This window comes from Dendrobates tinctorius, unplaced genomic scaffold (assembly GCF_039654945.1).
Source record: "Dendrobates tinctorius isolate UK_male_01 unplaced genomic scaffold, ASM3965494v1 ptg000003l, whole genome shotgun sequence".
NCBI lineage: Eukaryota > Metazoa > Chordata > Amphibia > Anura > Dendrobatidae > Dendrobates > Dendrobates tinctorius.
Window position 1 is genome coordinate 33,786,242 of NW_027361671.1, and position 15,996 is coordinate 33,802,237.

Consider the following 15,996-nt stretch of genomic DNA (forward strand, 5'->3'; position numbering starts at 1 on the left):
CTACGGTGGTTGCAAACACTATAAAGGAGTACACAGCGGAGCCTTTCTGCAGCCTGTCAGTGCCAGTGCCCACTTAGCTGCACTGTTGACGGCTGTCTGAGAGGCCTCTGACTGTGTGTGAGTGCAGCTCACGCTGAGTAGAGTGTCCTGCAGCTACGTCTGGTTGTAGGACGCTCAACGTGCGTCACTGCCTCACACATATTTGTCTTTGAGTGCAGCTCATTTTTTCTTCTCCTATTAGTGTGCATCCATCCGTATCCATCAACATTAGTTGGTTGCAAACACTATATAGGAGTAGATAGAGGAGCCTTTTTTTCTGGCTTGTACCCTGCCGGCGCAGCCAGATTAGTATTACCCAATTTTTTTGGCGCCTCATCTTTTGCATTGTAGGTTACCTGCCTGCATTGTAATAGCTCCAAAAAGTTGGTGATACTATCAGTTTCAATTCTTTGTTCACATACTTTGAGTTTGTTTCCAACAAAGAAACCACAAAAAAAGTTCACCAAACACTACATTTTGAACTTGTGTAGGCCACATTAGCTCCTATTAAAGTCTAGTCCACACACACACACACTTCATAAAATTAGTGTTTCTTGTACCTGTAACCAGCTGTTCAGGAATAAGCACACTAAGGCCCCCTTTGTACTTTTTTGCCTATCTTAAGCAGTCTTGCAAGATGAAGAAGGCAGGGAGTAAGGCGCGTGGGCGTGGGCGTGGGCGTGGAGTTTCAGCAGGGAGAGGACGTGGGGATTCTGCAGGGAGAGGACGTGGGGATTCTACAGGTAGAGGACGTGGGGATTCTGGGCCTGCTGCGGGCACCAGTGGATCAGCATCCCCCAGTTTTAGCAGGCAACAGTCCTTTATGCGCAGCTTTGTAGGACCTCAACGTACCCCACTGCTGCGGGAGGAACAAATTGAAGCCGTTGTCGGATGGATGGCAGCTAACGCATCGACTTCAATTACTTCCGCATCCTCTCAGGGTCAGAGCACCGAAGAGCAACCATCTGTCTCTTCACCACCTGCCAAAGTGCCCAGGCAGTCAGAGAGACATGGACAGGAGCCATCACAGTCTCTACTTCTGTTCTCGGAATCTGTTGGCTTGGAAAGAGGGGGCCAGCCAAGCAGCATTCCTGAATGTGAAGAAGAGGGAGTATGCAGTGATGCGCAACTTCTTTGTCCCTCTGAATCTGAAGAGGCGAGTGGGCCAGTGCCTATGGTCAGCACACCTCAGTACGCATCAGATGATGACGAGACTCAGTTGCCACTTTCTGGTGCATACGGTGCTGGCGAGACAACCCCGGAGAAGCAGCTGTTTGAAGAGGGGAGGGAAGATGATGAGGTCCTTGACCCATCATGGCGTGAGCAACAGGAAGGTGGTGTAAGCAGCTCGGAGGAAGAGATTCCCCTACCGGCCAAAACAGGAGGCAGAGGGAGGGGGAAGACTTGGTTGCCTGTACCCTCCACTTCGGCACCCATTAGGAGCATTCCTCCTTCCAAAGGCAAACCGGGCGCTCACAAGAGTTGCAGTGCGTGGTCCTTTTTTGACACAGTTGCAGATGACATTTGCTTTGTCAAATGCAAGCTGTGTCATCAGAGAGTCAAAAGAGGGAGAAATGTCAGCAACCTCAATACCACAAATATGTGGAAACATGTGCGCACCAAGCACGAGTTGGAGTTGCAGAGACACCCTGAAGACGTAGGCCAACGTACAGCACCACCTACCACCTCTTCAGTTCGTGTTGGGCCCTCTTCCTCCAGCTCACACACTGCTGGTTCGGCTTCCTCACAGGATCGCCAAGGAAGAACCTCTGCCACTGTTGTCCGGAGACCCTGTCAGATTACACCCATAGCAGCACGTTCCCATCCATCACAGCCATCGGTAGCACAGGCATGGGATAAAAGGCGCCCTTACTCGGCAAACCATCCCCGAGCACAGTCTCTGAATGCTGGCATTGCCAAACTTCTGGCAGTTGAAATGCTGTCATTCAGGCTGGTGGACACTGACACCTTCCGGGACTTAATGGCATTGGCAGTCCCCCAATACAACGTGCCCAGCCGCTTTTATTTCAGCAGGCGAGCCGTCCCTGCCCTGCAGAAACATGTTGAGGGCAAAATAAAACATGCGCTACTAAACGCCGTTAGTAGCAAGGTCCACCTGACCACCGATGCGTGGACCAGTAACCATGGACAGGGACGATACCTTTCCCTCACTGCCCACTGGGTCAATGTTGTGGAGCCGGGTACGGATCTGGAGAGTGGCGCTGTACGTGTTCTTCCAACGCCACGGATTGCAGGACTCCAGTCTGTACACATAGACTCCTCCTCCTACTCAAGTTCCTCAGAAACAGCAGAGCAGGAGCCTGTTACGACCGATATGAGCACAGCCGTGGCCAAACGTCAACAGGCTGTACTCAAATTAATTTCTTTGGGGAATCGAAGCCACACAGCGCAGGAGCTCTGGAATGCTATCAAGCTGGAGAGCGATGTGTGGTTTGGGCCAGCGAATCTCCAGCCGGGCTTGGTAGTGTGTGACAATGGCCGAAATCTGGTGGCAGCTCTTGGCCTAGGCAACCTCACACACATCCCATGTCTGGCACATGTTCTTAACTTGGTCGTGCAGAGCTTTCTGAGGGACTATCCGGATCTTGCTGCACTGTTGCACAAGGTCCGCATAGAGTGCGCTCACTTGCGACGTTCCAGCACGGCAAGATCGCGCCTCGCTGCTCTGCAGCGACGATTTGGCCTTCCGGAACATCGCATCATATGTGACCTACCCACCCGGTGGAATTCAACGTTACATATGTTGGAGCGGTTGTGTGAGCAGCAGGCAGCAGTCATGGAGTACCAGCTGCATCAGGCGCAAACAAGTCGCACTGTGCGCCGTTCACACTTCAGCACCATTGAGTGGGCCTCTATGAAGGACATCTGCCTCGTTTTGCGTGCCTTCGATGAATCCACGCGGATGGCGAGTGCAGATGATGCACTAGTCAGCATGACTGTCCCCCTTATCTGCCTGCTTCAACAAACACTGCAAGCACTAAGGGATGAGGTTTCAGAAGAGGTGGAGGATGAGGAGTCCCAAATGCCATCTGCTTCTGGACAGTCTGCGCTACGTGTTTCCTCACAAAGGCCTAGGCAGGGGACACTTTGTGAGGAGGATGAGGAGGAGTCGATGGAGGAGGAAGACATCTCTCCAGAGGAGGGAGGTACACAAACCTCTACTCAGTATGTACAGCGAGGGTGGGGTGATGCAGAGCAGGCCGAGGTCACGCCTCAAACAGGGGACAGCGGTTCTTTGGCAGTTGGGAGTCTGCAGCACATGGTTGATTTCATGCTGCAGTGCCTGAGAAACGACCGCCGCATCGCCCACATTCTCATCTCGGCTGATTATTGGGTGTACACCCTCCTAGATCCTCGCTACCGGGACAGCGTACAAAGGCTCATACCAACGTTGAACCGGGAGCGTAAAATGCGGGAGTACGAAGAGTCACTGGTGCAGTCCATAATGTTTTCCATTCCACCCGACAGCATTGTTGCTAGTGCTTTACAAAGCAGCTCTGTGCGTCGAGGCAGTGGAGGAAACTCTGCACAAAGAGGGAGCAGAGGCAGCGCCGCAGCACAAGGCAAGACCACTATGGCCCAAATGTGGCAAAGTTTTGTGTGTCCACCACAATTGTCTACACCATCAGCGACGCCTCGAGTCAGCAGGAGGCAACGCTTCCGTCAGATGGTGTCAGACTACATGTCTTGCCCTGTCGCTGTACTCCCAGATGGCTCTTCCCCCTTCAAGTTTTGGGTCTCTAAGCTGGATACATGGCCAGAGCTTAGCCAGTATGCATTGGAGGTGCTGGCTTGCCCTGCTGCCAGTGTATTATCGGAACGTGTCTTTAGTGCCGCAGGTGGTGTACTAACAGACCGTCGCACGCGACTATCTTCCGATAATGTTGACCGGCTGACTTTTCTGAAAATGAACAAGGCCTGGATCTCCAAAGACTTTGCCATTCCTCTTACAGACTAAATTAGTGGTTGGCAACTGTATCCAGGTCTGCTGGTGTGTTCATTTTTCTACCACCTGAACTATAATCCCTTTGCTTCAACACAGCCAGTTGTCGCTCAGATGTGTCGTCTGCACAGAGAAACACACTAGCTCCTGTGTTAGTGGGGTTCAGTAATGCCAGCTGATCCCCTGCTGTGTGGACGGCAAAGTCACCAGCTCCATCAACATTCAAACCACTACTGATTTTTAACCGTGCCCAACTTAGGTCTCTGGCTCCACTGTCTCTACTATTTCCCCTGACCTCCAACCCCGCCATCTACATCTCTGAAGTGGCGTCAGCACAATCTACACTTGTTCCTGTGTTCCTGTGGCTCAGTCCCATCAGTTTATCCCCTGATGTGTGTCCGGCAAAGTCTCCTGCTCTGTCCACATTCCCATAACCAGTAGTGGGAATGAGGACAGAGCTGGCGAACTTGCCGGACAAACATCAGGGGATCAACTGACGGGACTGAGCACCAGTAACACAGGAACAAGTGTAGATTGTGCTGACGCCACTTCAGAGATGTAGCTGGCGGGGTTGGAGGCCAGGGTAAATAGTAGAGACAGTGGAGCCAGAGGCCTAAGTGGAGCATGGTTAGAATCAGTAGTAGTCCACAACCTCCATAAAAACCGCTGCCCATTGGCCTCTGCATGCGGCATGCGTAATCCTGGGCTCCAACAGCGTCAGTTGGTGTTCAGAAGTGTCGTCTCCACAGAGCCAAACACCTTCGTTAGAGTGTTAGTGGGGTTCAGCACTGCCAGCTGTTCCCCTGCTGTGGAGATGGCAAGTCTCCTGCTGCCTTCACCTGCCAAAATCCAGTAGGCCCCAGCCTGCTCCTCGCCTAATCCTGGGCTCCAACAGCGTCAGTTGGTGTTCAGAAGTGTCGTCTCCACAGAGCCAAACACATTCATTCGAGTGTTAGTGGGGTTCAGCACTGCCAGCTGTTCCCCTGCTGTGGAGATGGCAAGTCTCCTGCTGCCTTCACCTGCCAAAATCCAGTAGGCCCCAGCCTGCTCCTCGCCTAATCCTGGGCTCCAACAGCGTCAGTTGGTGTTCAGAAGTGTCGTCTCCACAGAGCCAAACACATTCGTTCGAGTGTTAGTGGGGTTCAGCACTGCCAGCTGTTCCCCTGCTGTGGAGATGGCAAGTCTCCTGCTGCCTTCACCTGCCAAAATCCAGTAGGCCCCAGCCTGCTCCTCGCCTAATCCTGGGCTCCAACAGCATCAGTTGGTGTTCAGAAGTGTCGTCTCCACAGAGCCAAACACATTCGTTAGAGTGTTAGTGGGGTTCAGCACTGCCAGCTGTTCCCCTGCTGTGGAGATGGCAAGTCTCCTGCTGCCTTCACCTGCCAAAATCCAGTAGGCCCCAGCCTGCTCCTCGCCTAATCCTGGGCTCCAACAGCGTCAGTTGGTGTTCAGAAGTGTCGTCTCCACAGAGCCAAACACATTCGTTAGAGTGTTAGTGGGGTTCAGCACTGCCAGCTGTTCCCCTGCTGTGGAGATGGCAAGTCTCCTGCTGCCTTCACCTGCCAAAATCCAGTAGGCCCCAGCCTGCTCCTCGCCTAATCCTGGGCTCCAACAGCGTCAGTTGGTGTTCAGAAGTGTCGTCTCCACAGAGCCAAACACCTTCGTTAGAGTGTTAGTGGGGTTCAGCACTGCCAGCTGTTCCCCTGCTGTGGAGATGGCAAGTCTCCTGCTGCCTTCACCTGCCAAAATCCAGTAGGCCACAGCCTGCTCCTCGCCTAATCCTGGGCTCCAACAGCGTCAGTTGGTGTTCAGAAGTGTCGTCTCCACAGAGCCAAACACATTCGTTCAAGTGTTAGTGGGGTTCATCATTGCCAGCTGATCCCCTGCTGTGGAGATGGCAGTCTCTCCTGCTGTCTCCGCATTACAAAGACAGTAGGCCTCTGCCTACACCCTCCTATTTCCTGGGCTTCAACACAGCCAGTTGTAGTTCGGAAGTGCCGTCCACACGGAAAGAGATACTTGCTCCCGTGTCTCGGTGGGGTTCAGTAATGTCAGCTGATCCCCTGCTGTGTGGATGGCAGTCTCTTCTGCTGTCACCTCATTCAAAATATAGTAGGCCTCTGCCTATACCCTCCTATTTCCTGGGCTTCAACACAGCCAGTTGTAGTTCGGAAGTGCCGTCCACACGGAAAGAGATACTTGCTCCCGTGTCTCAGTGGGGTTCGGTAACGTCAGCTGATCCCCTGCTGTGTGGATGGCAGTCTCTCCTGCTGTCACCTCATTCAAAATACAGTAGGCCTCTGCCTACACCCTCCTATTTCCTGGGCTTCAACACAGCCAGTTGTAGTTCGGAAGTGCCGTCCACACGGAAAGAGATACTTGCTCCCGTGTCTCAGTGGGGTTCAGTAACGTCAGCTGATCCCCTGCTGTGTGGATGGCAGTCTCTCCTGCTGTAAACTCATTCAAAATACAGTAGGCCTCTGCCTACACCCTCCTATTTCCTGGGCTTCAACACAGCCAGTTGTAGTTCGGAAGTGCCGTCCACACGGAAAGAGATACTTGCTCCCGTGTCTCAGTGGGGTTCAGTAACGTCAGCTGATCCCTTCTGTGTGGATGGCAGTCTCTCCTGCTGTAAACTCATTCAAAATACAGTAGGCCTCTGCCTACACCCTCCTATTTCCTGGGCTTCAACACAGCCAGTTGTAGTTCGGAAGTGCCGTCCACACGGAAAGAGATACTTGCTCCCGTGTCTCAGTGGGGTTCAGTAACGTCAGCTGATCCCCTGCTGTGTAGATGGCAGTCTCTCCTGCTGTAAACTCATTCAAAATACAGTAGGCCTCTGCCTACACCCTCCTATTTCCTGGGCTTCAACACAGCCAGTTGTAGTTCGGAAGTGCCGTCCACACGGAAAGAGATACTTGCTCCCGTGTCTCAGTGGGGTTCAGTAATGTCAGCTGATCCCCTGCTGTGTGGATGGCAGTCTCTCCTGCTGTAAACTCATTCAAAATACAGTAGGCCTCTGCCTACACCGTCCTATTTCCTGGGCTTCAACACAGCCAGTTGTAGTTCGGAAGTGCCGTCCACACGGAAAGAGATACTTGCTCCCGTGTCTCAGTGGGGTTCAGTAACGTCAGCTGATCCCCTGCTGTGTGGATGGCAGTCTCTCCTGCTGTAAACTCATTCAAAATACAGTAGGCCTCTGCCTACACCCTCCTATTTCCTGGGCTTCAACACAGCCAGTTGTAGTTCGGAAGTGCCGTCCACACGGAAAGAGATACTTGCTCCCGTGTCTCAGTGGGGTTCAGTAACGTCAGCTGATCCCTTCTGTGTGGATGGCAGTCTCTCCTGCTGTAAACTCATTCAAAATACAGTAGGCCTCTGCCTACACCCTCCTATTTCCTGGGCTTCAACACAGCCAGTTGTAGTTCGGAAGTGCCGTCCACACGGAAAGAGATACTTGCTCCCGTGTCTCAGTGGGGTTCAGTAACGTCAGCTGATCCCCTGCTGTGTGGATGGCAGTCTCTCCTGCTGTAAACTCATTCAAAATACAGTAGGCCTCTGCCTACACCCTCCTATTTCCTGGGCTTCAACACAGCCAGTTGTAGTTCGGAAGTGCCGTCCACACGGAAAGAGATACTTGCTCCCGTGTCTCAGTGGGGTTCAGTAATGTCAGCTGATCCCCTGCTGTGTGGATGGCAGTCTCTCCTGCTGTAAACTCATTCAAAATACAGTAGGCCTCTGCCTACACCGTCCTATTTCCTGGGCTTCAACACAGCCAGTTGTAGTTCGGAAGTGCCGTCCACACGGAAAGAGATACTTGCTCCCGTGTCTCAGTGGGGTTCAGTAACGTCAGCTGATCCCCTGCTGTGTGGATGGCAGTCTCTCCTGCTGTAAACTCATTCAAAATACAGTAGGCCTCTGCCTACACCCTCCTATTTCCTGGGCTTCAACACAGCCAGTTGTAGTTCGGAAGTGCCGTCCACACGGAAAGAGATACTTGCTCCCGTGTCTCAGTGGGGTTCAGTAATGTCAGCTGATCCCCTGCTGTGTGGATGGCAGTCTCTTCTGCTGTCACCTCATTCAAAATACAGTAGGCCTCTGCCTACACCCTCCTATTTCCTGGGCTTCAACACAGCCAGTTGTAGTTCGGAAGTGCCGTCCACACGGAAAGAGATACTTGCTCCCGTGTCTCAGTGGGGTTCAGTAATGTCAGCTGATCCCCTGCTGTGTGGATGGCAGTCTCTCCTGCTGTCACCTCATTCAAAATACAGTAGGCCTCTGCCTACACCGTCCTATTTCCTGGGCTTCAACACAGCCAGTTGTAGTTCGGAAGTGCCGTCCACACGGAAAGAGATACTTGCTCCCGTGTCTCAGTGGGGTTCAGTAACGTCAGCTGATCCCCTGCTGTGTGGATGGCAGTCTCTCCTGCTGTAACCTCATTCAAAATACAGTAGGCCTCTGCCTACACCCTCCTATTTCCTGGGCTTCAACACAGCCAGTTGTAGTTCGGAAGTGCCGTCCACAGGGAAAGAGATACTTGCTCCCGTGTCTCAGTGGGGTTCAGTAATGTCAGCTGATCCCCTGCTGTGCGGATGGCAGTCTCTTCTGCTGTCACCTCATTCAAAATACAGTAGGCCTCTGCCTACACCCTCCTATTTCCTGGGCTTCAACACAGCCAGTTGTAGTTCGGAAGTGCCGTCCACACGGAAAGAGATACTTGCTCCCGTGTCTCAGTGGGGTTCAGTAATGTCAGCTGATCCCCTGCTGTGTGGATGGCAGTCTCTCCTGCTGTCACCTCATTCAAAATACAGTAGGCCTCTGCCTACACCCTCCTATTTCCTGGGCTTCAACACAGCCAGTTGTAGTTCGGAAGTGCCGTCCACACGGAAAGAGATACTTGCTCCCGTGTGTCAGTGGGGTTCAGTAACGTCAGCTGATCCCCTGCTGTGTGGATGGCAGTCTCTCCTGCTGTAACCTCATTCGAAATACAGTAGGCCTCTGCCTACACCCTCCTATTTCCTGGGCTTCAACACAGCCAGTTGTAGTTCGGAAGTGCCGTCCACACGGAAAGAGATACTTGCTCCCGTGTCTCAGTGGGGTTCAGTAATGTCAGCTGATCCCCTGCTGTGTGGATGGCAGTCTCTCCTGCTGTCACCTCATTCAAAATACAGTAGGCCTCTGCCTACACCGTCCTATTTCCTGGGCTTCAACACAGCCAGTTGTAGTTCGGAAGTGCCGTCCACACGGAAAGAGATACTTGCTCCCGTGTCTCAGTGGGGTTCAGTAACGTCAGCTGATCCCCTGCTGTGTGGATGGCAGTCTCTCCTGCTGTAACCTCATTCAAAATACAGTAGGCCTCTGCCTACACCCTCCTATTTCCTGGGCTTCAACACAGCCAGTTGTAGTTCGTAAGTGCCGTCCACACGGAAAGAGATACTTGCTCCCGTGTCTCAGTGGGGTTCAGTAACGTCAGCTGATCCCCTGCTGTGTGGATGGCAGTCTCTCCTGCTGTAAACTCATTCAAAATACAGTAGGCCTCTGCCTACACCCTCCTATTTCCTGGGCTTCAACACAGCCAGTTGTAGTTCGGAAGTGCCGTCCACACGGAAAGAGATACTTGCTCCCGTGTCTCAGTGGGGTTCAGTAATGTCAGCTGATCCCCTGCTGTGTGGATGGCAGTCTCTCCTGCTGTCACCTCATTCAAAATACAGTAGGCCTCTGCCTACACCCTCCTATTTCCTGGGCTTCAACACAGCCAGTTGTAGTTCGGAAGTGCCGTCCACACGGAAAGAGATACTTGCTCCCGTGTCTCAGTGGGGTTCAGTAACGTCAGCTGATCCCCTGCTGTGTGGATGGCAGTCTCTCCTGCTGTCACCTCATTCAAAATACAGTAGGCCTCTGCCTACACCCTCCTATTTCCTGGGCTTCAACACAGCCAGTTGTAGTTCGTAAGTGCCGTCCACACGGAAAGAGATACTTGCTCCCGTGTCTCAGTGGGGTTCAGTAATGTCAGCTGATCCCCTGCTGTGTGGATGGCAGTCTCTCCTGCTGTCACCTCATTCAAAATACAGTAGGCCTCTGCCTACACCCTCCTATTTCCTGGGCTTCAACACAGCCAGTTGTAGTTCGGAAGTGCCGTCCACACGGAAAGAGATACTTGCTCCCGTGTCTCAGTGGGGTTCAGTAATGTCAGCTGATCCCCTGCTGTGTGGATGGCAGTCTCTCCTGCTGTCACCTCATTCAAAATACAGTAGGCCTCTGCCTACACCCTCCTATTTCCTGGGCTTCAACACAGCCAGTTGTAGTTCGTAAGTGCCGTCCACACGGAAAGAGATACTTGCTCCCGTGTCTCAGTGGGGTTCAGTAATGTCAGCTGATCCCCTGTTGTGTGGATGGCAGTCTCTCCTGCTGTCACCTCATTCAAAATACAGTAGGCCTCTGCCTACACCCTCCTATTTCCTGGGCTTCAACACAGCCAGTTGTAGTTCGTAAGTGCCGTCCACACGGAAAGAGATACTTGCTCCCGTGTCTCAGTGGGGTTCAGTAACGTCAGCTGATCCCCTGCTGTGTGGATGGCAGTCTCTCCTGCTGTAACCTCATTCAAAATACAGTAGGCCTCTGCCTACACCCTCCTATTTCCTGGGCTTCAACACAGCCAGTTGTAGTTCGTAAGTGCCGTCCACACGGAAAGAGATACTTGCTCCCGTGTCTCAGTGGGGTTCAGTAACGTCAGCTGATCCCCTGCTGTGTGGATGGCAGTCTCTCCTGCTGTAACCTCATTCGAAATACAGTAGGCCTCTGCCTACACCCTCCTATTTCCTGGGCTTCAACACAGCCAGTTGTAGTTCGGAAGTGCCGTCCACACGGAAAGAGATACTTGCTCCCGTGTCTCAGTGGGGTTCAGTAATGTCAGCTGATCCCCTGCTGTGTGGATGGCAGTCTCTCCTGCTGTCACCTCATTCAAAATACAGTAGGCCTCTGCCTACACCCTCCTATTTCCTGGGCTTCAACACAGCCAGTTGTAGTTCGGAAGTGCCGTCCACACGGAAAGAGATACTTGCTCCCGTGTCTCAGTGGGGTTCAGTAACGTCAGCTGATCCCCTGCTGTGTGGATGGCAGTCTCTCCTGCTGTAACCTCATTCAAAATACAGTAGGCCTCTGCCTACACCCTCCTATTTCCTGGGCTTCAACACAGCCAGTTGTAGTTCGTAAGTGCCGTCCACACGGAAAGAGATACTTGCTCCCGTGTCTCAGTGGGGTTCAGTAATGTCAGCTGATCCCCTGCTGTGTGGATGGCAGTCTCTCCTGCTGTCACCTCATTCAAAATACAGTAGGCCTCTGCCTACACCCTCCTATTTCCTGGGCTTCAACACAGCCAGTTGTAGTTCGGAAGTGCCGTCCACACGGAAAGAGATACTTGCTCCCGTGTCTCAGTGGGGTTCAGTAATGTCAGCTGATCCCCTGCTGTGTGGATGGCAATCTCTCCTGCTGTCACCTCATTCAAAATACAGTAGGCCTCTGCCTACACCCTCCTATTTCCTGGGCTTCAACACAGCCAGTTGTAGTTCGTAAGTGCCGTCCACACGGAAAGAGATACTTGCTCCCGTGTCTCAGTGGGGTTCAGTAACGTCAGCTGATCCCCTGCTGTGTGGATGGCAGTCTCTCCTGCTGTAACCTCATTCGAAATACAGTAGGCCTCTGCCTACACCCTCCTATTTCCTGGGCTTCAACACAGCCAGTTGTAGTTCGGAAGTGCCGTCCACACGGAAAGAGATACTTGCTCCCGTGTCTCAGTGGGGTTCAGTAATGTCAGCTGATCCCCTGCTGTGTGGATGGCAGTCTCTCCTGCTGTCACCTCATTCAAAATACAGTAGGCCTCTGCCTACACCCTCCTATTTCCTGGGCTTCAACACAGCCAGTTGTAGTTCGGAAGTGCCGTCCACACGGAAAGAGATACTTGCTCCCGTGTCTCAGTGGGGTTCAGTAACGTCAGCTGATCCCCTGCTGTGTGGATGGCAGTCTCTCCTGCTGTAACCTCATTCAAAATACAGTAGGCCTCTGCCTACACCCTCCTATTTCCTGGGCTTCAACACAGCCAGTTGTAGTTCGTAAGTGCCGTCCACACGGAAAGAGATACTTGCTCCCGTGTCTCAGTGGGGTTCAGTAATGTCAGCTGATCCCCTGCTGTGTGGATGGCAGTCTCTCCTGCTGTCACCTCATTCAAAATACAGTAGGCCTCTGCCTACACCCTCCTATTTCCTGGGCTTCAACACAGCCAGTTGTAGTTCGGAAGTGCCGTCCACACGGAAAGAGATACTTGCTCCCGTGTCTCAGTGGGGTTCAGTAATGTCAGCTGATCCCCTGCTGTGTGGATGGCAATCTCTCCTGCTGTCACCTCATTCAAAATACAGTAGGCCTCTGCCTACACCCTCCTATTTCCTGGGCTTCAACACAGCCAGTTGTAGTTCGTAAGTGCCGTCCACACGGAAAGAGATACTTGCTCCCGTGTCTCAGTGGGGTTCAGTAATGTCAGCTGATCCCCTGCTGTGTGGATGGCAGTCTCTCCTGCTGTCACCTCATTCAAAATACAGTAGGCCTCTGCCTACACCCTCCTATTTCCTGGGCTTCAACACAGCCAGTTGTAGTTCGTAAGTGCCGTCCACACGGAAAGAGATACTTGCTCCCGTGTCTCAGTGGGGTTCAGTAATGTCAGCTGATCCCCTGCTGTGTGGATGGCAGTCTCTCCTGCTGTCACCTCATTCAAAATACAGTAGGCCTCTGCCTACACCCTCCTATTTCCTGGGCTTCAACACAGCCAGTTGTAGTTCGGAAGTGCCGTCCACACGGAAAGAGATACTTGCTCCCGTGTCTCAGTGGGGTTCAGTAATGTCAGCTGATCCCCTGCTGTGTGGATGGCAGTCTCTCCTGCTGTCACCTCATTCAAAATACAGTAGGCCTCTGCCTACACCCTCCTATTTCCTGGGCTTCAACACAGCCAGTTGTAGTTCGGAAGTGCCATCCACACGGAAAGAGATACTTGCTCCCGTGTCTCAGTGGGGTTCAGTAATGTCAGCTGATCCCCTGCTGTGTGGATGGCAGTCTCTCCTGCTGTCACCTCATTCAAAATACAGTAGGCCTCTGCCTACACCCTCCTATTTCCTGGGCTTCAACACAGCCAGTTGTAGTTCGGAAGTGCCGTCCACACGGAAAGAGATACTTGCTCCCGTGTCTCAGTGGGGTTCAGTAACGTCAGCTGATCCCCTGCTGTGTGGATGGCAGTCTCTCCTGCTGTAACCTCATTCAAAATACAGTAGGCCTCTGCCTACACCCTCCTATTTCCTGGGCTTCAACACAGCCAGTTGTAGTTCGTAAGTGCCGTCCACACGGAAAGAGATACTTGCTCCCGTGTCTCAGTGGGGTTCAGTAACGTCAGCTGATCCCCTGCTGTGTGGATGGCAGTCTCTCCTGCTGTAAACTCATTCAAAATACAGTAGGCCTCTGCCTACACCGTCCTATTTCCTGGGCTTCAACACAGCCAGTTGTAGTTCGGAAGTGCCGTCCACACGGAAAGAGATACTTGCTCCCGTGTCTCAGTGGGGTTCAGTAATGTCAGCTGATCCCCTGCTGTGTGGATGGCAGTCTCTCCTGCTGTCACCTCATTCAAAATACAGTAGGCCTCTGCCTACACCCTCCTATTTCCTGGGCTTCAACACAGCCAGTTGTAGTTCGGAAGTGCCGTCCACACGGAAAGAGATACTTGCTCCCGTGTCTCAGTGGGGTTCAGTAACGTCAGCTGATCCCCTGCTGTGTGGATGGCAGTCTCTCCTGCTGTAACCTCATTCAAAATACAGTAGGCCTCTGCCTACACCCTCCTATTTCCTGGGCTTCAACACAGCCAGTTGTAGTTCGTAAGTGCCGTCCACACGGAAAGAGATACTTGCTCCCGTGTCTCAGTGGGGTTCAGTAATGTCAGCTGATCCCCTGCTGTGTGGATGGCAGTCTCTCCTGCTGTCACCTCATTCAAAATACAGTAGGGCTCTGCCTACACCCTCCTATTTCCTGGGCTTCAACACAGCCAGTTGTAGTTCGGAAGTGCCGTCCACACGGAAAGAGATACTTGCTCCCGTGTCTCAGTGGGGTTCAGTAATGTCAGCTGATCCCCTGCTGTGTGGATGGCAGTCTCTCCTGCTGTCACCTCATTCAAAATACAGTAGGCCTCTGCCTACACCCTCCTATTTCCTGGGCTTCAACACAGCCAGTTGTAGTTCGTAAGTGCCGTCCACACGGAAAGAGATACTTGCTCCCGTGTCTCAGTGGGGTTCAGTAATGTCAGCTGATCCCCTGTTGTGTGGATGGCAGTCTCTCCTGCTGTCACCTCATTCAAAATACAGTAGGCCTCTGCCTACACCCTCCTATTTCCTGGGCTTCAACACAGCCAGTTGTAGTTCGTAAGTGCCGTCCACACGGAAAGAGATACTTGCTCCCGTGTCTCAGTGGGGTTCAGTAACGTCAGCTGATCCCCTGCTGTGTGGATGGCAGTCTCTCCTGCTGTAACCTCATTCAAAATACAGTAGGCCTCTGCCTACACCCTCCTATTTCCTGGGCTTCAACACAGCCAGTTGTAGTTCGTAAGTGCCGTCCACACGGAAAGAGATACTTGCTCCCGTGTCTCAGTGGGGTTCAGTAACGTCAGCTGATCCCCTGCTGTGTGGATGGCAGTCTCTCCTGCTGTAACCTCATTCGAAATACAGTAGGCCTCTGCCTACACCCTCCTATTTCCTGGGCTTCAACACAGCCAGTTGTAGTTCGGAAGTGCCGTCCACACGGAAAGAGATACTTGCTCCCGTGTCTCAGTGGGGTTCAGTAATGTCAGCTGATCCCCTGCTGTGTGGATGGCAGTCTCTCCTGCTGTCACCTCATTCAAAATACAGTAGGCCTCTGCCTACACCCTCCTATTTCCTGGGCTTCAACACAGCCAGTTGTAGTTCGGAAGTGCCGTCCACACGGAAAGAGATACTTGCTCCCGTGTCTCAGTGGGGTTCAGTAACGTCAGCTGATCCCCTGCTGTGTGGATGGCAGTCTCTCCTGCTGTAACCTCATTCGAAATACAGTAGGCCTCTGCCTACACCCTCCTATTTCCTGGGCTTCAACACAGCCAGTTGTAGTTCGGAAGTGCCGTCCACACGGAAAGAGATACTTGCTCCCGTGTCTCAGTGGGGTTCAGTAATGTCAGCTGATCCCCTGCTGTGTGGATGGCAGTCTCTCCTGCTGTCACCTCATTCAAAATACAGTAGGCCTCTGCCTACACCCTCCTATTTCCTGGGCTTCAACACAGCCAGTTGTAGTTCGGAAGTGCCGTCCACACGGAAAGAGATACTTGCTCCCGTGTCTCAGTGGGGTTCAGTAACGTCAGCTGATCCCCTGCTGTGTGGATGGCAGTCTCTCCTGCTGTAACCTCATTCAAAATACAGTAGGCCTCTGCCTACACCCTCCTATTTCCTGGGCTTCAACACAGCCAGTTGTAGTTCGTAAGTGCCGTCCACACGGAAAGAGATACTTGCTCCCGTGTCTCAGTGGGGTTCAGTAATGTCAGCTGATCCCCTGCTGTGTGGATGGCAGTCTCTCCTGCTGTCACCTCATTCAAAATACAGTAGGCCTCTGCCTACACCCTCCTATTTCCTGGGCTTCAACACAGCCAGTTGTAGTTCGGAAGTGCCGTCCACACGGAAAGAGATACTTGCTCCCGTGTCTCAGTGGGGTTCAGTAATGTCAGCTGATCCCCTGCTGTGTGGATGGCAATCTCTCCTGCTGTCACCTCATTCAAAATACAGTAGGCCTCTGCCTACACCCTCCTATTTCCTGGGCTTCAACACAGCCAGTTGTAGTTCGTAAGTGCCGTCCACACGGAAAGAGATACTTGCTCCCGTGTCTCAGTGGGGTTCAGTAATGTCAGCTGATCCCCTGCTGTGTGGATGGCAGTCTCTCCTGCTGTC